Raw genomic sequence first — 26,889 nt, forward strand, 5'->3', positions numbered from 1 at the left:
GGGAATGATTCTGGTAACTGGGGAAGAACCCAACAATAGAGAGTGAATTCACTGTTTGAAAAGGTCATAGCATAACTGAGGAGAACTGAGAGCACTATATAGTTAATGCCGACGATCAAACCTAGCACTTGCGCGTGCTCTCAAGAACTTGAGCATTTCCACAATCATCAAGGTTTTACCAACATCCGTGTCAAGGATCCTGGCAACACAACATACTACCATGATGGCTAATGATGGATGATGCAGATGCAGAGGAAGATAACACCTTCTCAGATTTCACCTTAGCGAGGCCAAGGAAACAAAATCTGGATGATCGACCGAGAGACATTTAGCACTCCGCTTCTAATGTTCTCCTTGATGTGCTAGTGTATCCCATTCATAGATATGGTTTGATATCTAGAACATCAAGTAAAAGGTCAGACTTCGGAACACAAAAATCATAAGGCACAACTAGGGAGTAAATCCTACGAAGTCCTTATGGATATTCCTTCTCCCAGGAAGACCCGATAAGTCTCGGAATCCCGGTTTACAAGACATTTCGACAATGGTAAAACAAGACCAGCAAGACCACCCGACTGTGCCGACAAATCCCGATAGGAGCTGCACATATCTCGTTCTCAGGGCACACCAGATAAGCGAAGCGTACAGGTACCAACGTAACCCAAGTTGCCAAGGGACAGTCCCGCACGGTGCTCTAGTTTGGGCCAACACTCGGAGGAGCACTGGCCCGGGGGGGGGGGGGTAAATAAAGATGACCCTCGGGCTCGCGAAAACCCAAGGGAAAAGGCTTAGGTGGCAAATGGTAAAACCAAGGTTGGGCCTTGCTGGAGGAGTTTTATTCATAGCAAACTGTCAAGGGGGTCCCATAAATCACCCAACCGCGTAAGGAACGCAAAATCAAGGAACATAACACCGGTATGATGGAAACTAGGGTGGCAAGAGTGGAACAAAACACCAGGCATAAGTCCGAGCCTTCCACCCTTTACCAAGTATATAGGTACATTAATTAAACAAGAGATATTGTGATATCCCAAAATATCCATGTTCCAACAAGGAGCGAACTTCATCTTCACCTGAAACTAGCAACGCTATAAGAGGGGCTGAGCAAAAGCGGTGACATAGCCAAACAATGGTTTGCTAGGACATGATGGTTAGAGGCTTGACATGGCAATATGGGAGGCTTGATAAACAAGTGGTAGTTAGAGCAAACATAGCGATAGAGCGAGCAACTAGAAAAGCAAAGATAGAAGTGATATCGAGGGTATGGTCATCTTGCCTCCAAGGTTCTCAGAGTTGTCGAAAGCTTTATCCTCGTTAGCGTACTCAACAGGTTCCTCGTGCACGTACTCGTCTCCTGGCTCTACCCAAAGCAAGAACACAAGCAATGGAATCACAATCACCCACGATGCAATGCACAAGCAACATGATGCAAAACATGGCATGATATGCGAGATGTGATATGCAATGCATATGCGTGCTCCGGAAGGAAAATGATGAACAAGGCATCCACTTGGCAAACCAAGTATGCCGCTAGAAATATGAGATGTTTCGGGTTGAAATCGATATAAAGATCACCGGAATCGGATGCACGGTTTGCAAATGGCAAGCAAAACAAGGATGGCACAATTCTGCGATTAACATCACGATGCTACATAGAATACATCAGGAAACTATGCTACATCACCCCAACATATCAACAAAGCACATGGCAGTGGTCTACAAGAGATGCTTGACAAAAGATGAACACTGAGCTATGGATAATTCACACATTAACAGGTTCAAACAATCATGGCAAAAGTGAAAAAGATATCAGTTTCACAGACTTGGTGAAAATACTGAACATGGCAGAAACAACATTAGGAAGCAATGTTTAGGGCAAGCAAACATCATGCTACAGGAACATATCATAGAAACATAAGGTATGGCATGATACTGCTGAATGCATAGAACAAAAGTCCCTTACTTACCATGAGCCAAAAAGGATAAGAAGATATGATGGCACCCATGTAAACATAGCAAGTTTCGTTAACAGATTCAGCAAACAGAGCATGGCATTAACAGAATTATGAAGGCATCTTTGCGAGCACGATTCACTCACCACAAGTCATTGCATGATAAGATAAGCATATAAACAGCAATAAGACATGGTTCTGAAACTAACCAAGGTAATAAAAAGTTCATAGCATGCAAGGAACAACTACAACAACCTTGGCAAAATTGAATAACATGTAAACAATCTGCCAGGAAACATTTTATAGCAAAAGTAGAGCAAGCAAATGACATACTAGACTACTCCATAATTTCAAAAAGGGGCATGTATGGATATAGCATTACCATATGTTCAAACCATCCTTAGTGAAGTGTCTCAAAATAAGCATGGATCTCTCTGTAGCATCAAGTTTACATGGCATCAAAATAACAGCAGAACAGGGACTGAAATCAGCAACATCATGAAGCCTAGTTTGCATGCTTGTTCTAGTCACCACATAGATCACAAAAATACATGGCAAGCACCTCTGTAAAGATGGCATGGCATAGTACAAAACACACGTAGAGCTCATGCTCATAAGATGCACACATCAAATGCAACAAAAATGACAAAAGATCAAGTTCTGTTAACAGACAACAGTAAACATCATATAGCACTTTCGCAACAATGATTTGGGCATCAAGATGAGCACAAACATACATGGCACAATGGGACAAAAGTAAGAGCACATCATGTTGAACATTTTGATATATCACACACACAAAACGGAGCAGTATGCATGGAGTTATGGTGTGTTGAACAGGGCATCAAATTAACAGGAGAAAAGGACATGGTGGAAAAAAAGGACCTCTCTGAAATAGTTCTAGGGTTCACCGGCGCGGTTTACGAGGTTCGTCGGGACCTCTCACCTGCGGTGGCCGGAGCTCGCCGTAGAAGGGCCGGAGTGGTCGGGGACGTCGGATCCGGACGGCTCCTTGCCGGATCTGGCGAGGGCGAGGCGCTCGGGGGCGGAGGAGCGCCTGCGGGAGGCGGCGGCGGGCAGCCGCGGAGAGGCAAGGGCGAACGGACGCGGTCGCCGGCGGCGGGCGGCGGCGGCCGGCGGCCGGAAGCGGCGAGGCGCGGCGACGGGGAGCGAAGGTTGGCGGCAGCGATTCGGAGGCGCGAGCGCGCGGCTTCGGGCGGCGGGGAACGGCGGGAAGCGGGCGGCGGTGGACGGGCCTCGCGGGCCCGTTGCGGGCTTGCGGGCCGGCGGTGGTGGGCGGCGGCGAATGACAGGTGCCGGCACACGGAGGAAGGGGAATACTAGTGTTTCGCCCGAAAATTTAGGGGAGGGGCACATATTTATAAGTAGAGGGAGCTAGGAGACTCCAAATGGAGTGTAGTTTTCGCCCACACGATCGTGATCGAACGACCGAGAGTATGGACGTGACTTAGATGGGTTATTGGGATATTTAGGAGGGGTGTTGGGATGCAACACACAAGAGGCCTTCACGGTTACCCGGTTAACCGTTGGAGCATCAAACAACCTCCAAATGGAACGAAACTTGACAGGTGGTCTACCGGTGGTATACCAAGGCCACTTGGCAAGCCTCGGTCCATTCCGAGAATGTTTAACACCCGCTCACGAAAAGAGACAAGAGGGGTGCACCGATGCATGTGGGAGTATCAGACTGCAAAACGGACAACGGGGAAAATGCTCGGATGCATGAGACGAACATGTATGCAAATGAGATGCACATGATGACATGATATGAGATGCATGACATGAACAAAAAGCAAAACGAAAGACAAAAACCCAACCACGGAGGGAATATCATAACACATAGCCGAAAATGGCAAGAGTTGGAGTTACAAATGTGGAAAGATACATCCGGGGTATTACAGTACTGAAGATCAAGAGTTTAGTTCCTGACAAGCCTCGCATCGGAAAGCCAAGACCCAACAAGCTCCTTACATGAAAGCTTCCCCCTTCTTGCTTCTTGACCGCTCCAGCTCATTGACCAGCTGATGGCTTCTCAAGATTAGGTGTCGAGCGGGCGAGCAACTTGGGGAGGATCATCAGGATGCATGTCAGCACATTGCATGCAGATGAACTTTATTGACACCCATCTAGTGGATGTATCAAGGAGATAGGCTCGTCCATGTTGATGGCAGAAAAGGAGAGACGCCTTTTGCCAAAGGATTGCTATCAGTTCACAACACACTAAATGCCCTTGTCTTAGTCCGGCAGGATTAGGTTTGGTAGCATCGAGACCACTATTCATATACATGTAATGATCATGTTGCCACTTTGGTAAACCCTTTTCATCTATGAGGTTGTCCTGGAATAATGGGTCCTTGGCCTGCCGGCCTATATCCCATGGGTCGGACTAGTGGGCTGCTCTTGATTCATCAATGGAAGTCTAGACTACAGGCGACCCCGTGCTCTGGAAGGAAACCTCTGAAGACTTGGCATATCCTCCAAGTCTAGGTAGCGAAATCGGCATGTTTATCCCCTGATGGTGACCGACCATATGTAACCCTACGTATCCCTAGTATCTGTATAAATCAGAGGGTTTAGCCCATAGAAGGGGAGAATCATTATTTCCATACCCACCTAGAGTTTAGTTCATCCAATCTCGTGGTAGATCGACTCTATAATTGTCATACACACACATCAATACAACCAAGCAGGACTTAGGGTTTTACCTCGTTGAGAGGGCCCGAACCTGGGTAAACACTGTCTCTATGTTCCCTATTACTCATCGATCCAAGATGCACAGTTTGGGATGCCCTACCCGTGATCTGCCGGTTATGACACCGACATTGGTGCTTTCATTGAGAGTTCCATCGTAGGATTGTCAGATGATCAATGCCTCGCCTAGTCATCGGCGATGGCATCCGCACCGGGGACGTCTTCGTGCCCGGCCAGATCTTCGCGTTTGGAAGCATCATTCTACACGCCAACCCGACTGGTCTCCTTGACCAGATCGACATTTGCCCCTAAGCAGGAAATTAGGTTCGGCAAACCGAAGTACATCACCGATGCTTGGGGTGATCTGACCTTTACTGGATTCTCGGCTTTACCCGAGGGCCCAATAATACCGAAGCCTCAACTTCAGACCTCCTCCCCGACCCCATCCCAAGGTCGTCATCATCTTGGATCTGGCTTTGAGCTTAGATCTTCTCTCAGCGTCCAAGGACCAGTCTTTGCCAAACGCACCCGCTATGCAGGCATACCGGAGGTTAACTCCGAAAGACATCAAAGGATGAATCCGACTGACCTCTAGCTGTTAGACGAGTCGTTAGATCGGATCCAGATGATGAGCATCACAGATGGGCCATCCTCGGTCTATGGTCGGATCGGACTTGATGCCAGCCATAGGGAACTTTACATCCCACCCACCAACCACTTAGTAGCCATTGTCGACGACTTAACCGACATGTTGGACTACTCCTCTGAGGAAGCTTACGACACCGACGAGGATATCGACATCTGACCTATACTGCTCCCTCCCCGGCCACTCCCAAAACAGGAAACTGGACTGCCACATCCACTTACGACATTTACATGGTCGACACCGATATTTACATGGTCTAAACATCGATGCTAGCGAAGGCGATCTAGGGGACATGGAAAGGGAAGGGAAGACAACCTGAACACAGACACAAATGGCACCGGCGATGATGATACTCCGGACAATATGGAGGATCTCGGCGACAACGCCACCCCTGAACAACACCGTGACCCTCGTGAAGGCCATGAGGACCAGGAAAACCCTCAGGACCCTAGTGATTCAAAATACATCAACCACCACCCTCCATCTGAAGAGGAGGATAGCCTTGGACCTAAGGATTTCATTGTCCCCGTGGACCCTCCAGATCAGGAACGGTTCAAGCGGCAACTCATAGTCACCGCCTGAAGCCTAAAAAAGAAGCAGCAGTTAATGACCGAATAGGATACCCTTAACGACATGTGGACGAAAGTCTTTGCAGCCGAAGAGGGCTTTGACAATCAGGGGTAGGATCAAAACAAAAGCTACCCACGGCGGCGTTTGCTTCCACAATTTGACGCCCATACCCCTAGAAGCACTCAGACAAACTAGTCCAACCGCCCCCACGAGGACGGGACATGACGATCGGAGAAGCTGAGAACCCACCTATGCTCCCTCGCCAGCAGAGCAAGGATCCAGTATAACCAAAGGATCCATATGACTTGAAACACAACTTAAATACTAGAACAACAGAGACAAGATCCATTTACGGATCTAGAGGACACACGCCCATTGGATGGGACGGATACCAAGCCTGGCGCGACAAGAATGATAGAGCCCAGGAGCAGCACCGTTCTCGGATGATAACAGATTGCCGACACGACGTAGCCCGGCTCAGGGGCGCCGCACACCTAGTGTGTTTTACAGACGAGGTGATGTAGCATGAGTTCCCCGAGGGGTTTAAACCCGTAAACATAGAATAGTATGATGGGACAACCGACCCAGCGGTGTGGATCAAAGATTTCGTTCTCCACATTCATATGGCCCAAGGAGATGACCTCCACGTCATTAAATATATGCTACTAAAGTGTAAAGGACCGGCAAGGCGTTAGTTGAATAGCCTCCCCGAAAACTTCATTTGGAGCTGGGAAGAGCTCGAGGATGCCTTCCGAGCTAACTTTCAAGGCACCTATGTTCGGCCGCCGGATGCTGATGACTTGAGCCATGTTTTTCAATAGCTCGGGGTGTCAGCCTGACAATTTTGGAATAGATCTTGACTAAGAAGAACCAGATCATCCGTTGTCTGGATGCTGAGGCAATAGCCGCATTCAAGCAAAACATTCTGGACGAATGGCTCGCTCGCCAGCTCGGCCAAGATTAGCCGAGAACATTGTCGGCCCTCACCTCTCTCATGAGCCGCTTTTGCGCGGGTGAAGACAGTTGGTTAGCTCGTAAAAACAACCATCCGGACGAGCCCGACACCTCAGAAGTCCAGGGCAGGAACAGAAAGCCCCAATGCAACAAGAATAACACGCACCAGCACAACGGTAGTGAAGCCGATGATACGGTAGTAAATGCTGGGTTCAGCAACTCAAAATGAGGACCACGGAAGAAGCCCTCTGAAGAGAACTGGGACGGCCCGACCGCGTTGGACAAGATCCTCGATAGGCCCTGCCAGATCCACGGCACCTCCGACAAGCCCGCCAACTACACCAAGCATAACTGTTGGGTAATCAAAAATGCCGGCAAGCTTACAGTCGAGGAGCAGGACAAGGGTCCCCGCAGTGAGGACGGCAGCGAACCTCACGGGCCAAACAATGGAGGCCAAAAGCATTTCCCTCCCTAGGTAAAAACCGTGAATATGGTTTATGTCACACATATACCCAAGAAGGAGCGGAAGCGTGCACTTCGGGACATCTATGTCATAGATCCGGTGGCCTCAAAATATTACCCATGGTCGGCTTGTCCGATCACCATCGACCGGAGAGACCATCTGACCAGTATCCGTCATGGAGGAACAACGTCTCTGGAGCTTGACCCCATGGTGGATGGATACCACCTCACTAGAGTCCTTATGGACGGAGGTAGCAGCCTCAATATGATTTACTTGGATACACTGAGTAAGATGGCATTCGATCCGTCAAGGATCAAACCCAGCAACATGGCCTTTAAATGAGTAATATCTGGTATCAAGCCACACTGCTCAAGAACCGTCACCTTGGAAGTCTTCGGTTCGCCCGACAACTTCCGCAGTGAAGATTTAATCTTCAACATTGTCCCTTTCCACAAAGGTTATCATTTACTCCTCGGACAAACAACGTTCGCTCGCTTTAACATCGTCCCTCACTACACATATCAGAAGCATAAGATATTTGGGCCAAAGGGTGTCATTGCCATTAATAGTAACACTGAGCACTCACTCTGAACTGAGGAACACATAGCAGCTCTGACAGTCGAAGTCCAAGCCACCAAAGAGGCATCAAAAGCCCAGTCTACCATCAAGATGCTCGACGCACGTAGACGAGCCCGAGCTACAACCCTAGTCCGAAGCCTTTTCGTGCTCGTCCTAAATAGGAATACGCTCCCCACAGCATGGCCCTCCCAGCCACGAAATACGTATTTCGGGTGCATAATCTCATGCTTAAACTTCCATGGGCAGCTGTGGGGGCAAGCGGTACAAGGGTCAAGTGCTCGGCTCAACCAAGCCATAGATGAAGATGTCCTCAGCTTAAACATCGCCAATAGGCACCATCTAGGGACTGGCCAGCGTCAAGCTGATATCCTGCGGCAACTTTTTAAGACTCTCTCTCAAGGGCCCACCTACCGAACACTATCACCTCCACCTATGGAAACTTCATAAAGAGCAAACGCACAGACGTGCAACAAGGCACAGTAGGGACATCAAACCACTCATGAAGCCTCTATGTAAACTTCTCCTCTGATAAGTTCATTTTCAAAGTATCTATAATAGTTGCTTCGGTAGTTTGCATTGTACGGTTGGACGTCAGGAATTCAACGAAAATAAAGACCATTTTTTATGGTCATACTGTAGCCGTTTGTGTCGCATACTCCTTTCTGCTCTTTATGCCAAAGTAAACTCGCATGATACATGCTTTTTTCAGATGCGATCGGCTAATAGATCGGGGGCTCGACTATAAATCTTGCCCCAAGCATCATTTCGGCACTATTCTCAACCCACGTGCTAGGATCTCGAATATTGCATTATATGAATCAGTTCAGAATTATGTCTTTGGTCAATAGTTGGGTTGCCCAACTCCTATGATTGCCCTCTTACATTGCGCATTGTTCGGCTAGGAGGGTAAAGGGAGAATCACTATGATTGTACTTCTAGCTCGCCTGGTTAAGTACCTCAGCGGAGAAAGCCAAAACTAATTGTCATAATAAGTGAGAACTGGCTGGCCATCCAATGACAAGTGTTAAACTAAAAATGGATAGAAGTTATTCCGTGTCAAACGAAGTGTTTGCTGTCACAGAAACCAAGTATGACCGCATCAACCTTGGCACACACGAATATCACACGCACTGGGGCTAGTCACTAGCTTCCGTAGTCAAGCTCCTATGGCTAAGTGAAAGCGCTGAGGCCACATAGTCCGATTCCCCGGTTTTCCTTACACGCTACCGCCTCCCGGCACCAAGACGTCGGCTAAAGGTTAACGTGTTAAGGAGAAAACACCGTTTGCAGTATCTGCAAGTGGGTTGAAGCCGACGACTAGTAACTTCTAGTTTAAACGGCCGCACATGAGTCTAAATAACAAACGAGGCATTATATACAATGCCAACCAGTTGCATTTTTAGCACAAGTTCAAACTTCTTCGAATGAATGAAAGTACATTCATTCATAAATTAAATCCTTCAAGCATTGGGCCTCTGTCACCCGAGCATCATCCATCACGATGGGAAAATACTGCTCGGGGTGCATATGATCCTTCCCAAGGGACGGGGGTCCGGTGGACACTTCGACTGACTTGATCTTCGGGCAATGTACCATAGTCTTTCCAAAGGCCACCCGAGTTCCCTCAATGCACATGGAGCGCTTCCAAACATCAATCGGGGTGTGAAACCTCCACACCAAGCCAAAGTAGCTGCTCAGCAGCAGCTCCGAAGGCCACAACTTGATGTAGAGGACCTTCATTGCCGGCTCTGGCAACTCCATCAGCTACTTACTAGTTGTTGAGATGGGGGGTGTTTGAGTGCCTGAAACTGTGCCCAAAATAGCCTCTGCTTGGTACGACCCTCCTGGGACGCAAAGTACCTGGCCGCATCTGATGCACTCCTCAGGAGGTCTGCAAAAGCGCATGGGGAATGCCATACTCGCATGAGCAAAGCCAACCTATTACCCCCAAAGACACTTACAGTAAGTACGGCTTGCCATCCGCAATAAGCTTGACTTGGAGGAGTTCCTCTTGGCAGCCTCACACATCCATCCGTGCTTCCTTAACCGTCGACCTCAACGAGGTTAGCCCGGTGGCCTGATCCTTAATTTTCTGCTCAAGACCTTTCATTTCGTGACGGCATCCTTAAGCTCTAGTGGCACCTCAGCCACTTTGGTCTCATGCTACTGGCTAGCGGTTTTCACCATGGCTAGTTTGATGGCCGCTTGTCCGGCCACCGCCCTCTGCTGCGCAGTTTCCTTCTTAGCTCTCCTCAGCTCGGCCTTCTGGTTCTCAACCTCCACGGTGACAGCTACTGTAATGTCAGTTGCATCCCATTAAGAATAACTTTGAAAAAACTTCATTACCGAACGGCTGTAGTAAATAGTTCACTTTGGACTTGCCTTACGCTTCATCGAACCGCTTGTTCAGCCGACCGAGCTCATCATCGGAGCTCTTGAGCTTCCATTCAGCTCGGCCAATACCTCGGTGTTGGCAGCCACCGCCGAAGACGCCGCCGCCGAAGACTAAGCACATTAGGTTCCCGAGTTATCAATTTTTGATCCTCTATTGGCTTTTTAACCCAGTCAGAGTCTCGGGGGCAACAACCCATTTTTGCTATCATCTATATCTTTAAGTTATTTGACACCCACATGAGTTTTTGAAACTCACTCAAGGATCGGGGGCTACTGTATATGAGGTTGCATGATCATATAAAAGTAAATTTCTAAGAAAAAGGGCATTACATGGTTTACCTTGAAGCCTGTCAGAAGGCCACTGAAAGCCTCCTTCAGTCTATGGTCCATGGTCCGAAGACTTTGCAAAATCGTGCCCATCAGGGCACGATGCTCCTTAATGATAGAGGAGTTGGTTAACGCTTCCTCCATCACATCCGGCCACCCAGCCGAAACCCACTCTAGAGTGGGCGGGGGTGGCGAAGGCACCTCGGCTCCTTCCTCGATCCCGCTCTCTGCCAACGCGGCCGGCAGAGAGTCCCCCTCATAGACTTGATCGATAGGGAGGTCGCACGATGGGCTGCAATATTAAAAGCAGCATCGCAATCAATAACAAACTTAGTTCAGCTAGGAGTGCATGGGTGTATCTTACAATTTATACCTTTGTGCTCGAGGCTTGACCCTAGGTGTCCTTTGAGGAACCTCTTCGGAGGCTTCAGAGTCCTCGGCAGAAGCCGAGTTGTTGCCAGACAGGTCCATCTTGGCCCTGCATTGTCTTTCGGGGAAGGAGGAGGCTGATCTTCCTCGGCGTCTTCAGACGCTGCCCTCTTCTTTGTTCGGGAGGAATCGCTTTCCTCCCCATGCTCTCTCCGCTCCTTCTCCCCCTTAAGTGTAGAGGGGGCATGGGTCTCCCTAGATCTAGTGTCTAGGAGTCCTCTGGGACGGAGGCCTTCCCTTTCCTCCTTCTCTGGTGCCTTGTACAGCTCCGCGGCCAACATGGCTGTCAGCAAGGCTTTCCTAGGGCCCTCACGCGGCGGTGCCAGTGTAACAACCCTAGGATTTGATTGCAGATAGTTGCATAAGCATCCATGCATCATGTCTAAATTTTATTTAAACTTGAAATGGGGATTTAACAAACACTAGCACCCCTTTGAATTACGAGGTTCAACCAAATTGGTTATAATGAACCCAAAATGCCCTTCACAAAATGTTCAATATTTCTGGATTGGGCTAACACCTCTGGCAAAAATGGTGCACATTTTTCTAGGACACTCTGGATTTTTGAATTAAGTCATAAAGTATTTGAATTTGGGCATTTTAATGCTATAAATATTTTTAAATGTCCAAATAATATTGAAAGCATTTCAGGGATATTAGAAATAATTTCAGAAGTGCCCACAATTTTTTTCATGATTCTTTAATGTGGTTTAGCATTTTTACTAAACCAAAAACAAATAACAGAAAAAGAAAAAGTGAAGTAAAACAGAAAGAGAGAGTGAGGGGGGGGGGGGGGGGAGAGAGAGAGAGAGAAAGGCCAGAGGCCACTTACCTTGCTGGGCTGACCCACCTGTCCCGTGCTAGTCATCCCCCACCTCTGCTAGTAGGCAGAGGAGGGAAACGGCGCACGCGCCCGAGCTCGCCACGCCACCAACCTGCCTTCCTGCATTCCTCGAGGCCACCTTAATGCCTCGAAGGGCCTACTCGGCGCCACCCTGACCGCCTGGACAACTCATTCTCTCCCCGTGCTATCTCCCTTGCCTCTCCTCGTCATGGCCGGCACTGCCGCGACCGTGCCCCCGTGAAGCTCGTACCCACCACCACTCCCTCGTTGCCTCATCGTGTCCACGAGCATCCCCGACAACCACTACATCGAGCCAGCAGAGCCCCGAGCGCCCGCACGCCCGAAGACGCCTCGCCAAGCTCATCCCCGACCGCCATTATCGAAGATCCCCCTCGACGCTCCGACTACCTCAGCCCCTCCCCGAGCTTGCTATCCACTCCATGATGATCGCCGTGATATGCTGCCCATTCCTCCCTCTCTGTTCTCTCCCTCGTGCAATGAAGTGGCCGAAACAAGCCCGGCCACACCCACCGCCGCATGCGCTCGCCACCGACGCGGCTCTGGTGACCAAATGGTCCACCCGGCGTGTCCATCGCCCTCGCCACATCGCGCACGCAACCCCTAGCGCTTTAGCTCGCTAGCTCGCGCACCGTGGTACCTCTCACACCTCCCCTGACTCCAATCGCCGCAGCCGAGCTCCTCGCCGTCGCCTCCGGCCACCCCAGGCATGGTTGGCACCACCGCCTGACGCGCGCTGGTCTGGGCTCTCCAACGAGCCCAGCCACGCTATGAACAGGGCACCTTAGCTCGTTCCCGCGACGCTTTGTCGCGTCTGGTCACCAACGGCGGCTAAACGCCAGTGGTTTAGCCCCGATTGACCAAGGATTTGATCCCCCTAGGTCTATGACATGTGGGGCCCACCAGGCTAATTAAACTAGGTTTAGTTTAATTTATATTAGGATTAGCCACAGTCACTGACACGCGGGACCCACTAGTCAGTTTGACCTGGGCCACCCCATTGACCTGCTGACGTCATGTTGACGCAGTGCTGACATAGTAATTCCTTTTCTAGAATTAGTTTAATTCAAATTAATGAGGAAATTCCAAAAAAAGGCCTAACCTTCTAAAAATCATAGAAAATAATGTACATCTCATATGGAAAAGATTTATATATGAAAAATGATCAGAAAAATCCAATCTATCCAATGGTACTGGTTTCATGCATGACTAAGAAACTTAACCTTGCTGTTTAAACCAAAGAAACTAAATGCATTTTGGAAATTCATAGCTTGGGTTTGAATTTTAGTTACATTAGCTCAAATCATAGCATGTTGGCATGTCATGATCATGCATCATATTGTTGCATTGCATTGATTGTGTTCCTTCTCTGTTTGCTGGTGTTGTTCCCTCTCAGTGGACATTGTTCCGACGTTGTGATCGTTGTCACCAATGAAGAGCTATTACTATCTTCAGTAGTGCGAGGAAAGCAAAACACCTTTGAGCATTCCAATTAAACCCCATTCTCTCGCGCTTGCTCTATTTTACAACATTAGGACAACAACGATTCAACTGTTACATGATGTGCTAGTTGAACCCCTTTCCTCTGCATGACCTATCTTTGCCACAATAAATAGTGGGAACCCACTAGCATAAGTAGGAGTTGTTTGAGCCATGATGCGCCTACTTATTCATGCTTCCTTTTTATGCCTGCTATGCTTAGAGTTGTGTCAGGTTTGATTCATCTGGGATGGATTGGAATGGTGGTTAACATGTCCTACTATTGAGAGCTAAGTGTGTGAACATGATTTGGTAAAGGTAGCGATGAGGGGCCATGTAGGAGTACATGGTGGGTTTTCTCATTGAAACCATCCTCAGGAACTGAGTTCCGTGTTTGTGATCCAAGATTAGCTGCTACCACACATTGGGATCCTTAACTGACCCTCTCGACTTACTAGTCACCCTGTCCTCTATCCAGGAGTTGCAAGTAGTTTCTGGTGTTTGTAGTATAGTGGAGGTCGTGTGTAGCGCTGACCCTAGGGGTGGGCTGTGATGTGGCAGGTACGTGGCATGGTGTACCGGGACGCCCTTTTGGTGCCTCGGGAACCCTGCACACATCGTTTGGGGTCGTAGTGGAAACCCCGGTCGGATCTCCTTGCGGATAGGACCCGAATAGGTGATAAACCTGGACTAGAGACTTGTGCGGTTAGTTAGGTCATGGCGGACACCCTCGCTGGGCTTCCACTTGAAGGTTGCCGAGTACATGTGATGTAACGGCCATAAGTGGTGCAAGTTTGTGTGAATAATTACACCCCTGCAGGGTTATTAAACTATTCGAATAGCCGAGTCCTTGGTAATGGAGTACTGGGTTGCTTATGCAGTTCATAGACAAGCGAAAGTGAATACTGTAAATGCGCAAGATAAGCATGAGTGCTATGGATGGCCTTGTCGTAGGGAGATAGGAGCGGATCTGTAGTGGTGTATTGTTATGGTGAATATGTGGACTCGTGTGCGCCACCTCAAAAAAGTTACTTGTAATTGTAGTTCAGGATACCACTGAGTCAAAGCTGGCTTTCTGTAATTAAACTCCACCACCCCTTTCTTGATACTATGCATATGTAGCTAGTTCTGATGTAGGTCTTGTTGGGTATGTTTGTACTCACATTTGCTTAATTTATGTTTTGCAGAGGAGACTTCCACTTTTAGCTTTTTACCTCAGCTACGATCTTGTACCCTTAGGAGGGTATTGTAGATAGTTCGGCTTCTCAGCCTTTTTCATTTGTAGTTGTCTATACTCAGACATGTTATGCTTCTGTTGCTTGTATGCTTTATATGTTGGGTCATGTGACCCTTGTTTGTAATAAATGCTATGTGGCTCTTATGGGCTTTTATCTATATTAGTTTTTGAGTTATGTTGTGATGCCATGTTGTATAACACATACTTGCATGTTATGTGTGGGGACCACAACTCATAAGTCGTGATCACCGAATGCACGTGTACAGTGATCCCAGAGATCAATGCTCACTAAACACACAGAAGCTAAATAACAAGAGTCTTACATCCATACATACCGTCTTACATAAATTATGACCATTATGGTCAAGTCTTGAGTATAACATTGCAGCGGAAATCATCGTCAATAACTTGGACCCATGCCATCTGCTTTAACCCTACAGGCATTCTAACTGGGAAAGCGTTCTAGCTCGCACGATCGTCACCAAGGAACTCTTCAATATATCTTGTTCTTTCATGCATGGCCAATAAAATAACCAGTGGCAAGCCAATGAGTACTTTGAATGTACTCGCAAGCAACCCATGTTTTGGTCCAAGATGCAACAATGCATGATATAGCTAAATTTTTGCAGAAAGCTAGTTTTGAGTGCAATGACATGTTCAACAACTTGTAAGACATGCATCAGGAGAATTCAAGTAACCATGAGGAGAGGTTACAAATATCAACATAAATAGAGTGGGCATCAACCCAACTCAATCAGGTCAAGTCCTTTGACTTGACCCAAGTAGAACTTCCCACTTATCCAAACACACACACTGGTTTGTAAACATGTGGACGTAGCCCAAGAGCGGTTACCCAACTGTCCTTGACCATGGACACGGCTATTCGAATAGTTTGACACTCTGCAGAGGTTGCACACTTAACCCACAAGATCCGGGGAACTTCCGTGTCATCCACGACCCGCGATACCTCAAGTACCCGGGGTAAGCACCCGATCACTATCTTTCCCTAGACGACACTAACAAGGAGTCCACTCGTTGTTCCGTATCCTCACGATGTACATCATACGAGACTCTCTCGAGATCGTAACATCCGAGAGGGGACACAACGGTTTATCCGGTGCCCTGTGAAAATAGTCATGGCCGCCCAACCTGGCACGACCTCGTCCCGAGAGAGAGCACCAACTCTCCCGCGTCACTAGTAATGCGGGCTCCAAGCTAGTATCGGCCTAGGTAATCAATAATGCCCTTTCCCATACAAGGGTAGAGTGCTTGCGCATGTAAGGTTGGAATAACGGTCGCAACTTAAACCAATCCGTTTTGAAAACAACACACACTTGCCACGGTATACCACTTCGTCATCAAGTGGCTACCCAACTCATCATCTCCCCCGGGCATAAGTGGCACCCGATGGGGTTTTCGAAAAGTCTTTTGAAAATACTTTATCTCCATCACCATGCATATTCTCGTCCCTTTTTGCGTAGCACTACTTTAGCATCCTATCTACCCCCACCGGCATAACCCTCATAAGAAGGTAGGGTCATGCACAATGCAAGTATCAACGAGGAAGTACGGTGGCAAACCATCAAAGTGGTTATCACCTCATCATGATTCCGTTGCAACAACAATATGGTGCTATATGACATGCATAGAAAGGGTTTCACAGACATGGTCAAAGGGCTGCTTGCCTGTTTTAACAAATCTTCGAGGTCTTCAAATATCTCTGGTCCAACTCTGAGCATTTCGTCTACTTCGTCAACTATCGTCGAAAACAACCATAATAAGCAACACGACAAGGCAAAAATAAAAGTGCTCTAAAAATGTGAGTTGGACTTTTCCAAGATACCTCTGGTCATATGAGGAATGACCAAGGTGATTTCATTGGAAGTGGATCAATGGATATTTCTAAACATTTCGATATGATGGAATCAAGGGGTTTATGGATTTGCAAGAAGTGTACAGAAGAACTATTTGAAAAATGATCAAAGGCATCCATTTAACAAGGAATAATTTTAGAAGCATCTAGGAGTTGGTTTCACTGGATTTGGAGTTCAAAAGAATTTCCTATGAATTTGCAAAGTTGGCTAATATTAAGAAATGGCTCATTATTTTGTGTGGCACATAGAGTATTAGGAAAAATGTTGAAAAACTAAGTTATGAACTTAGAAGTATCAAGGATTTTGAATCATGGCATTTGGATCAATTTTGAGCTCTCTGTGATTTTCTAAAGTTTGTCACAAAATTAAGAAAATTGGAATTTACTAAATAACTGTCAAGGAAAGTTCTCTGGAAAAATGTGCAAGCTCCTCTAAGAGGTAGAGCATGATTTATAGAGTCAATAGAAATTTGAATCATCAAATTTGGAGGTAATATGAATATTTGGGATATTTTACAAGTTTCTGGAAAAAGAAAAGGACAAAGGAAGTGGGGGATTATACCTATACCACACACCGGGCGCAGCATACAACCGCAGCGCACTGGGCCGGCCCAACTGCACAGCCACGCGGCTAAGGATGGCCATGCCGACGGCGTATTAGGGGAGTACGCTTCCCTGCCAGGAAGGCAGTTCCCGCGGATCCCACCTCCACTTAACCCGAGTGGGTCCGGCTAGACACGTCGGCAGAGGCTGACCGGTGGGGTCGCCGGTCCACCGGCCGGCCTTCTTCTTCCTCGCACGGCCTCCCGTGTCGCAGGAACAGAGGGGGCGAGGCCGAGCTCGTCCCCAGCGACCAGGGGCGCTGCTGCGGGTTCCCGGCGCACCGGCGAGCTCGGAGGACTGCGCCGCGCCCGCTCCCCCCTATCAGCATGTCCAACGGAGGACAAAGGCGAGTGGGGCCACGGCCACGGCAGATGGTGCTCGAGCGAGACTCGGGCAGGGCCGGGAAAGCACGGGGAGGAGGGCCTGGTGCGCGAGGGAGGCTCCTTAGTGCCATGGGTGTCCTCTCGAGCGTTTAGTGGGAGCGGGGGAGCAATGGGGGCATGGGTTGGTCCGGGGGCACGTCAGCGGCACCCGGCCTTGGAGGGGGCAGGAGAGCATGTAGGGGAGAGAGGGGGTGTCCGAGAGGTGCAAGGGAGAGAGGAGGTTCGAACCCAGGCGAGAGAGAGAGTCGGGTGGCTTAAAATGGGCGAGGCCGTGGTGCACCATGGGCAGTGTCCATGGACGTGCTCGGGTGAGTTCGTGGAGGGATAAGGAGGGCGAGGGAGGAAGGATCCGACAGTGTTGCGTGTCATGGACGCCGAGGCGGCCTCGGGGGACACGATTCCGGCGCCCAAGGTCGACGGGAGGCCTTGAATGGGCATGCTACAGCGCCAGAGAGTACTGTAGCATGCTCCAGAGCACGAGCTCTGCACGCCATGGCATTGTTTATGTGCCAGGGGCGTGTCCACTAGTGTCTGGGGCTTTGTGGGGTGAGTAAAAAAAGGGGAGGTGGCCTTGGATGGCCTGGTGAACCACTAGGAGAGGAGAGAGGTTGAGGGAGAGAGAGAAAAGGGCTGTCCAGAGAGGTAAATGGGGGTTTTTACCCCTCGATCATTGAGCTTTGGAAGAGGGGGAGCTACTGGAGGTTGCTGGTGATCAGGTTCAGCTGTGGTAAAAATGTGGAGTCAAGGAGATTAGTGTAGGGGGGTGAAACCAGTGACTTTTTGCAATGACCAGAAGGTGTTGGATGCAAATTTGGGTAAGAAAATGAACTCCATTTGGCATTAGACTCAACAGGGTGAAAGGGCACATATAATTAGGGCCTTCCACCAATTTGGAGTTTATTTGGGCAAAGTTGCCAATGCAACTTTTGTAAACCCTAGAAATTAGCAGAAATGAACTTGTGTAGATCTAGTTGAGCAAATCACTTCCCCTCGATGAACCACTTGGTATAGTGGCATCATTTGGTCATGTGAACATGCTCACAAAACTTAGGGTCAAGGAGAGAAAGTTGGTAGTACAAAGTTGTTCAAATTTGATTCTGGTCAGAGAGGGTGTTGGAGCATTTTGGTGAACCAAATTGACTTTAATTGACATGAGGCTTTGCAAGGTGATAACAATATGCATTTGTGACTCGCCGGAGTTTCCTTGGATTTTTATGACAATATTTCCTGTAGAAATATTTCAAATCCTTGAAATGGGCAGAAATGGTTTTGGGAGGTTTTGTCCAATACTTTGAACATTACCATGTGTTGAAACTCTTATATATGGAAAATATATGTCCACTGAGTTTCCCTGATTTTTGTCAAATATTTTTGAAACAGTAAAATAATTTTCCCCTATTAAAGACCATTTCTGTCCTTAAGAAAAAGCTTTTAAATAAAATAGTAAAATAACTTTTAAAATTATATTTTTGTGGTTTCTGGGTATACTATATCTAATAGGACTCAAATATATTTTTGGAAATATTTTTACTGCCCTTAATTAAGTACATGCAGTGCAAACCTAAATTCAGGGTTTTTTGAAAAACTAATTTTTGAAAATACTATTTGGCCAAATTATTTTTGCAAGAAATTATTTTTATGTCCTATACACATGGCATGATCATTGGGAAAGGTTTTTGGATCAAGTAGAAGGAGTATAAGAGTTGGAGGATTTATTTTATTTTTAGAGCACTTGCAAACAACAGACAAAAACCAATCAAGGCAAGGTCAAAAACACTCAAAAGTTTTTGTCAAACCACATTTTATTATGATTGTTAGCTTAAGTGTAGTGGCATGCAAATCAGGGTGTGACAGACCTACCCCCTTACAAGAATCTCATCCCCGAGATTCCCAAACTAGGCGCGGAAAGGGATACAGAAACTTGGATCTGGGGTAGTCTTCAAGTCCTCATGTTGCTTCTGCTTCCGTGTAGTGCTCCATTGAGCTTGAAGTACTTGATGGTGCGGCTTTGTGTATGACGCTCTTCTTGATCCAGGTTGCTAATGGGTAGCTCGCGGTAGGTTAGATTGGGCTAGGGGTCGATGGCTCGGTGGTCAATGCCCTCGTAGAGATCGGGCAAGTTAGGAATTTGGATACACATCCGGGGTTTTGATGCATGGAAAGCGTTATGCACATCAGGTAACTCAGGTGGCAACTCCAGCTGGTAATTGTCTTCTCTTCGTCTCGTAGTGATCTCAGAGGGGGTTGTTAAATCTTGGAGAGTGATCTCGAAGGGGGCCGATGAATCTTGGTGTGGGTCTCCTTGTCATGGAAATGCTTGGTTCCTTAGAGAGGAGTGGCTTGCAGATACACATGGTCTTTGACGCAGAAGTATACTTCTTCAAGATGGTGGTTGGTGTAGTTCTTCCTCCTAGACATTACGATCTTCAGAGGTTACTTGACCAGCTCAATGATTCTTCTTCCGTCTTCGGGTAGACAAGTATGTCATCAAACAAGGATGACAACTAACTTGTCCAAGAACTCCATGAAGTCTATGGGGTACGTAAAGTGGGCTGAGGCATTGGTGATGGTCACGGTTGAGTATTGGCCAAGGTCTTATCGATCTAGAGCCAAAGCCCAAGGTCAGGATCCGACCATGTTGTGGCTTGGTAGGGCGTAAGGGTTTCAAGGATTCTAGTGTGCGAGTGAATGTCTATCATCCTGAAAGTGCGTTATGTCGACTAGAGGGGGGGTGAATAGGCGATTTTTATGAATTCTTCACTGAGGAATTTGCCAGTGAGGAAATTCCTTAGCGAAGAACTATTAGCAGCGGAATAAGTACTCAGAAGTAAGCATAACAGAATACAAGCATGGTCATCATGATGAAATGAACACTAGCACAGAGTACAGAAAGCGTAACCACAGGATAACACAAGATGAAGACAAACAGACTGAAGAAATTGAACTGAGGAAATTGAGAAAGTCTTCAGTCAAAGTCTTCAAACACAGATATGAACAAACACTCAACACACTAATGAGGAAATGAAAGGGTTGAGGAAATAGAACCAATTAGGTTGGTGAAGACAATGATTTGGTTGACCAGTTCCAGCTGCTGTCTCAGTTGTACGTCTGGTTGGAGCGGCTGAGTATTTAAACTCGAGGACACACAGTCCCGGACACCCAGTCGCTGAGCACGCAGCTCAGGACACCCAGTCCTCACCGTATTCTCCTTGAACTAAGGTCACATAGACCTCGTCCAATCACTGGTGGTAAGTCTTCAGGCGACTTCCAAACCTTCACAGACTTGGTCACTCGACGATCCACAATTCCTCTTGGATGCTCTAGACCTTGACACCTAACCGTCTGGAAGAAGCACAGTCTTCAAAGGTAACAAGCGTCGGATCCAGGCAGGATCAATTTCTTCAGTGATGCTCAATCACTTTGGGTTTGTAGGGGTTTGGTTTTGAGTTTTCCTCACTCGATGATTTTCGCTCAAAGTCCTCGGAGGATGGGTTGCTCTGAAATGACAAGTGTCAAGTTCTCTCGGAGCAGCCAACCAGCTAGTGGTTGTAGGGGGCGGCTATTTATAGCCTAGGGAGCAGCCCGACATGATAAGACATAAATGCCCCTCAATGATATGACCGTTAGGTGGATAAGATATTTTGGGACAGCTAGCGCGCAGCACAACAACGGTCGGAAATTTGACTCTCAAATTCCTCAGGGCTATCATGTTCCTCACTATGTAGGTAATTCGGACTGACGAATTCCTAACTCCTCAGTCAGAACAAATTCATCATCGACTAGAAGAACTTCGTCTTTGTCACTGAAGAAAGTGACTAAACTGTATGAGATTTCCAAAGGCTTCACTCGAAGGGATTGGTAGGTGTAGGATTTTGAGTTGAGCATCACATGGAAATTTTTCCTTAGTATTTCCTCGACCCCCTTTAACAGTACAGTGTTTCCTATGACTCAAGAAAGAGAAAATGAAACTACGAAAACAAAAGTCTTCACGCTTCATGTTCCACAAATGAATACCAAGTCTTCAAGGTCACACCAATTTCTTCACTTTCAAAGTCTTCAGAAAGTCTTCAGAATATCAAAGTCTTCAGTTGAAGAACTTCATTTTTAGGGGTCGACTTTCTCTGTAAATATCAAACTCCTCATAGACTTATAGACCTGTGTACACTCACAAACGCATTAGTCCCTTAACCTATAAGTCTTCAATACACCAAAATCACTAAGGGGCACTAGATGCACTTACAATCTCCCCCTTTTTGGTGATTGATGACAACATAGGTTAAGGTTTCAACGGGGATAAACATATGAAGTGTATACACTGATATTGAGGAATTTGATTACAAGATATAGAAGAACTCCCCCTGAAGATGTGCATAGTGAGGAATTTGCTTTTGAGGCAATGCACATTTGAAGAGTTGAATCATGGAGATCTCCCCCTATATCTTGTAATTCATACACGCATTTGATATATAATATGAAGAATTTGAAATGCATGATGAAATATGGTGCCTGATGAGATTCAGCATGCGTGCAATGTTATTAACGAGGAATAAGCATGCAAAGCATAATGCAACAAAAGTATCAGCGCACCATCGGGTTTAAGATTACAACTCGATCCAAATAAAAGTTTTAGAAGAACGAGAGTTGTAACTTAAAAAAATGCCCTTAATATAGACCCACTTGAAGACTAACTCATATTTCTCCCCCTTTGTCATCAAATGACCAAAAGGATTGAAACTGAGGACTAACACCCCTGAAGAATTTCAAGTCGATGGAGGAGCGCCAGCATTGTCGGGGTTGTTTGTTGTAGCAGGGCCTGCTGCAGTGTCGTCCAAATCTTCATACTCATCAGTGTCACGCGATGAAGAATAAGAGCTGGCCACCAGTGGAGGAATTTTGACCCTCTTGAATTTCTTCGTAGGAGGTGCAGACCAGTCAAATTCTTCCTTGAGACCCATAGTCTTCAATTCTTCAGCGGTATAGACATGAGTGAGGACAGCCCAGGTGCGGTTGAAGGTTTCATGAAGGTAGTATTGGTTCTTCTTCACTACATTGTGTGTTGAGGTCATATTGTGAAGAAGTGCACCAAACTGACGCTTTACCCATTTGTGATTGCGATCAACCTTCTGATGAAGACTGAGGAGTAACTCACGTTCAGTCATCACCCTAGGTGTTGTGGCTTGAGGATTTTGCTTGGCTGAGGTATTTGCGGTAGAGTCATGTGTGGCAGAATCATCATTGGTAGAGTAAGATGCAGCCTTGCGAAATTGACCATCCAATGGACGAATGCCTTCATCGATCACAGCAGCGGCCTTGCCTTTATCATCAGCTGATGAAACTGTCCGTTTGAGGACTTCAATTGGAGGCAAGTAGCTACCGTGGTTCAGAGTGTCAGCTTTGTAATTCAGTGAAGATCTTGCCCTGATGAATCTCATAATCCAAGGAGCATAGGGCTTCAGCTCGAATGGTGACATAGCAATATTGGCCAGAGTCCTCATGAAGAAATCATGGAAGTTGACGGGAACGCCATGAATGATGTTGAAAAGCATATTCTTCATGATGCCAACGACTTCTTCATCATTTGAGTCGTGGCCTTTGATAGGACTCATTGTCTTCGTCAGAATTCGATAGACAGTCCGAGGCACATAGAGTAATTCCTTGATGAGGAATTTGGTTCGTGGGGCCTGCCTTGGCTTCAAAGGCTTCATCAGCACTTGCATATAGTGATTTGAAAGTTCTGGTTCGTTGTAGACACAACGAGCACCATCAAGTGGAGGACTGAGTGGTAGAGCACGAAGCAATTCAGTTACTGGTGCCTTGTAGTGAGTATTTTCAGACATCCAGTCTAATACCCATGAGTTCACGTCTTCAGCATCTCCGGTGATGTGCAGAGTTGCATAGAATTGAAGAATGAGTTCTTCATTCCAGTCATAGATATCAGTGCAGAAATTCAGAAGTCCTGCATCGTGAAGAACACTGAGGACTGGCTCAAAGCCGGGCAGAGACTCCATGTCCACATGAGGAATATGTGCATGATCGAAGACTTTGTCTTTGTTGAAGAGCACCGAGGAATAGAAATTGGCTTGGCTGGCAGTCCAGAAACGCTTCTTCCTTATGCGAGCAGAATCATATGGATTATAATCAGTGAAGAATACGTGCTCGGCAAAGAAATCTTCAGCCTTGAACTTCTGTTTGCTTGAGAACGGATTCTTTGGCTTTGGCAGAGGGGTGTTAGTGAGTTGCATCACCACCTCAGGAATCGCGAGCCCAGGTTCTTCAGGCTGAGGAATTTCTTGTTCCTCAACGGGTGCAGTCTGAGGATCAGCAGCAGCAGGTTCATCAGCACTAGTGGCTGGAATTTCTTCATGGACAGATGAAGTGGGATGAGTTTCTTCAGAGCCCATTTGAACAGTTGGAGCAGGGGACTGAGGTATCTGTTGGATTGGGGTGAAGAGTGGATAATTTGGATGCTGACTTTCCCAAAAGTCATTGTTCATCACTGGCGTTGTGCTTCCAATATCCACATCTTCTTCAAGTTCCTCAACACCGGCCTCTTCAGCTGTGAACTAAGGCATAGGCGAGGAAATGATTGGGTTTGAAGGGATTGCTTCCACTTCAATTTCTTCATCAATCTGCTCTAACGAAGCAGCAGAATGATTTTCTTCATCAGATCCGCTTGGGATCTCATAGTCTTCTCCAAAAGGAACAAGGTCCTTTTGATGGCATGGAGGAAATCGGAACAACATCAATTGGATTTTCAAGTGAGCTGGTCATTGGCTTCATTTTCTTCGCAGCCGAAGAGTTTGACACAGCTGATGCCTTCCTTTTCTTCACTGCAGCTCGCTCTGCAGCCTTGGTCTTCTTCACATCAGAAGCAGATGGAAGAATTGGAGTTGGTGTGGGCGCGGGAGGAGCTGAGGAATCTGGTTCATTTTCTTCAGGCGCAACTGATGCAGTTGCTCCGATCTCTTCAGTTTCTTCAGGCGCACCACTAGTGGATGCCCTGGCAATTTCTTCAGCGGCTGGAATTTCTTCACCAGCCCTGGAACGAGCATTTTCTTCAGTAGGCTGAAAGGCATCAGCGGTGCTGGCATGTTCTTCAGCAGGCTGAGCAGAGTCTGCAGCCTGAAGATTTTCTTGTTGCGATGGGGCTGCAACATTTGTGAATTTCTTCGTCAGATTGACGAATCTTACTTTAGCTCCTTGCCAATCAGCATAGTAGGCATCAAAGTCTTTGCTGAGGGCTTGAATTTCAGACTGAGCCTGGAGAAGTTCCTCAGGTGTCATTCTGACAACGTTTTTCTTTAGGAGCTTCTCCTTTCTGTATTGAGCTTTCCTGATCTCTCTTGCCTTTTCAAACTTCCATTTCTCTTCAGTGATGAAATGGGTCAGCATGTGACTTTGACCAGGGGTCAGATGAAAATCAGGCATAGGGGTGTTAGGATCCTTGTGCCAGAGATCAATGTAATCGAGGATTTTTCTTGGATCCAAAAGCAGTGGCACAGATGTGCCTTTGGCTCTAGCGGCCTTCACCTGTTTGTCTCTGATGATTTCTGCAAGTTCATCATCAGAAGGCACATGGAATGCGACCTGTTTCTTCTTTGGACTTGGCTGAGGACCTCGTCCAGCTGTTGCTTTGGTCTTCAACAGTGTGGGGCCTGATGAGGAAATTGGTGCAGCTGAGGAACTTGCTGAAACACCAGAGGCAATCGAGAAACCAGCAGTCCTTTGACATGTAGCCAGATGCACAGGAGCTGAGGATTTTGAAGGATCTGTTGAGGATTTTGGTGGAGCTGTAGCAGTGTGAGGAATTTGCCGTGAGGGCACTGTTGGTGAAGCACTTGGCTTACGAGCAGGCTTCTTTGGCATGGATTTCCTCGGTTTGACCGAGGCCTCAGTAGTAGTAGCAGTGGCAGAATCCTCATTGAATTTCTTCACTGCCTCCTTGGCTTGTCTTGCCAATTTAGCTTGGCGCTTAGCCCATTCTTCAGGAAAGTCCTCACCACGTTTGATGCTTGTGGGGTCAGCTACTTGGCCAGGTGCCAATGGAGCTCTTGGGCATGGAGGATTGAGGGCGAATTTCCTCATGTACTTTGGAGTCACATATCTGTATTCCCTCATTCCCTTGCCCATCTCCGTTCAATCCTCTGAATGCACACCTTGCGCTGATTTTTGTTTTCTTTGCCAAATTTTGCTTCATCAGGTGTGAAATAGTCAGCATAAATTTCCTCAGGGATTTCAAACGCAGTCATAACCTCAGGTTTCTTTCCTCCTTTCTGCGGCTTCTTACCATCTGCCATATTCTTCAGTTGTGGAATTTGAACAATCGAGTTCTCTGAAGAAGTATGCAGTTTTTCTTCAAGGAACGCTGCAAATGAGTTAAGTTGATGAGAACCTAGTGATTCAGCAGCAGACATGAGTACCTGTGAACAGAGTACAGGTGCGAGGAATTCGGAGAGGTCATATGCGTTCATAGAAGGTTTTTCGAAAAGAACAAGTTTTGAGGAATTTGACCAGATGAACCTTGAGGAATTTCACTAAGCGTTCTTGTCTTAGGTTCCAGAGTTGTACAGATCGAAGATCCACACAATTAGGGAATCTTGAAGAAAATGATTGCTTAGAGAAACAGTTCAAGATCATATGATGTGAGGTGTTCATATGTGTGAAGATTTGAAGAATAAACACCTTTGAAGATTTTCAGGAAAGTTTGTGAATCAAAGTGAGTAATAAAAGTAACTTTTAATTACCTGAAGTGAAGAACACGACGAACTAAGAAGAACAGATGTGAAGTTCGTCAGGTTAGATCTCCCACGCCCTAACTTGGCAGAGGAAGACAACTACGGCGGCGGCGGAGTGAAGATTTCCGCGGTTGGCGTGAGTACGACGGGGACGAGGTCGAGGCAGCGAAGCTCTTACTCACCGGCGACGATGGAGTAGCGGCGGCGCTAGGGTTTGAGGAGCTCGAGTGAGAGAGTAGCGATCGAGCGGAGTAAATGAAGTGAGGAAGGGGAGAGGGCTATTTATAGACACGGTGAAAAACTGTTCGCCCGAAGATTTGGGATGAACGTGCCCCTGCCCTTTCTCCTTCTCGCGACATGTGTCACCCACGTACTGTGTAGTTGATATCGTGTACGATCGTGGGTGAATAGAATAATGCATTGTGGGATGCGGAACGGTTTGAGCGGCAAAACCGAAAATTTGGATAAAATTTGTTTTAAAGTTTCGTTCGCAATTTCTTCAGCTGACAAGGACATAGTGAAGATTTTGAACGAGTTTCAAATAGAACGCATATGTAGAATTTGTGAATAGATTGGGTTGAGTATAGCATAGAGGGGGAAGGGTCCGATCACATTCACTTAGCAGAAAAAGCAACTTGAAGAAATAGCTATAAGTGAATGCTGTAGAGGACATAAACTCATATATATATAT

The sequence above is a fragment of the Triticum aestivum genome, chromosome 3B (genome assembly GCF_018294505.1).
Source record: "Triticum aestivum cultivar Chinese Spring chromosome 3B, IWGSC CS RefSeq v2.1, whole genome shotgun sequence".
In the NCBI taxonomy this organism is placed as follows: domain Eukaryota; kingdom Viridiplantae; phylum Streptophyta; class Magnoliopsida; order Poales; family Poaceae; genus Triticum; species Triticum aestivum.